Below are 1,507 nucleotides of genomic sequence, written 5' to 3' on the forward strand. Positions count from 1 at the left end.
CAGTAAGGAATTTGTCTCTGGTAGTTTCCCTCCAAGCACAGAACACATTGGAAGGTGCTTTGCTCACAGGAGAGGTCCCTGTGGCCCTGCCTTAGGCTCTTTCCCCTCTGCCACACCCCCCAGGGGATTTGCATGTGGTCCCCTGGGAGGCCCTGCCCTGTGACATAAAGCTCAGCTCTGTGCTTCTTTACCTGTGAGGACCCATCAGTCCTGCTTCTCACAATGAGGTTCCCTGCTCAGCTGCTGGGGCTGCTGGTGCTCTGGATCCCAGGTGAGGGCGAAGGGGGTGAGAGAGGAGCACGGGGTGTGGGGGGAGAGCTCTGGGGGCGCCCCTGCTCCCCATGTGTGTTCTGTCCACTGGTGGACTGCCCTCCAGCAAGGGGAACTTAATTTGAGGGCCTGGGAAAAGAAGAAGAAATGGAAAGGAACAAGGAACAGTGCTTTAGTGAGATGCTGGAAAAGAAAGAGGCTGCTTTGTGCGTACAATTCTTGGGTTGTTGAAATTGAATGTAATTAGAATATGAATCTAATCACAAAAAATGATTTCGCCTAAAACACAAAAAAAAAACCCTTAAAATCAGAAAAAGTGGCATAAAATTGTGCTTCCCTCTCATTACTTCAGGATGCAGTGGGGATGTGGTGCTGACGCAGACCCCTCTCTCCTTGCCCGTCACCCCTGGACAGGCGGCCTCCATCTCCTGCAGGGCCAGTCAGAGCCTTGAGGACAGTGATGGAGACAGCTATTTAGATTGGTACCTACAGAAGCCAGGCCAGTCTCCACAGCTCCTCATCTATCTTGTTTCCAACCGGGCCTCTGGGGTCCCTGACAGGTTCAGTGGCAGCGGGTCAGGGACAGATTTCACCCTGACAATCAGCAGGGTGGAGGCTGAGGATGTTGAAGTTTATTACTGCATGCAAGCTACACACGATCCTCCCACAGTGATTCAGCCTCTCTGTGTGGCACATCACCACCCTCCACATGTGTTGCTTGAGTGGGGAACAGGCACAGCAGAGCCTCCGTTGTCCTAAGAGGCAGGTGCTGGGGACGTCAGGGCATCGCGTGCAGCTGAGGGCTCTGGACCATGTCCTGGCCCTTTAGCTGCACCAGCCCAGCGCGGCAGGACCCGCCCCGGGACGGAGGTGATTGACATGTCCTCTGAGCAGTAAGAGGGAAGGGAGAGCAGACCTGCACCCCATCTATACCCTCCTCACCTGTGTGCATGGGTCAAGGGCATGGAGTCAGTCAAAGAGCCAGCAAACGGAGGCATATTTGTGACAACACAAGTTGAATACATTTGGAGCTAACAAGTTTTGCTATTTTCAATACAATAATATTTGGTATCGTGCAGATATTATTTCTCATTTTTGCACATTGTGAACTTCTTCATTACCAGTTACACAAATCCCTCTTGTACAATGTTCTCCAGACAACGTTCCATGCACACTATTCCCACAGCAAACACGGCTGAGAACACTTCGTCAAAGCATTTGGTGTTCGAGGACCCAA

The 1,507-nt window shown here is 52.0% G+C and overlaps 1 pseudogene across 1 annotated transcript; it reads left to right on the plus strand.

Annotated features, from left to right (window-relative positions):
• The first annotated feature begins 220 nt into the window (after positions 1–220).
• Positions 221–1,029, plus strand: LOC144218001 (immunoglobulin kappa variable 2-28 pseudogene; annotated as a pseudogene). Its single transcript, XR_013331019.1, has 2 exons — positions 221–271; positions 623–1,029. The product of XR_013331019.1 is annotated as an immunoglobulin kappa variable 2-28 pseudogene (transcript).
• The last annotated feature ends 478 nt before the right edge of the window (positions 1,030–1,507 follow it).

Source organism: Crocuta crocuta, unplaced genomic scaffold (genome assembly GCF_008692635.1).
Source record: "Crocuta crocuta isolate KB4526 unplaced genomic scaffold, BGI_CrCroc_1.0 scaffold481, whole genome shotgun sequence".
NCBI lineage: Eukaryota > Metazoa > Chordata > Mammalia > Carnivora > Hyaenidae > Crocuta > Crocuta crocuta.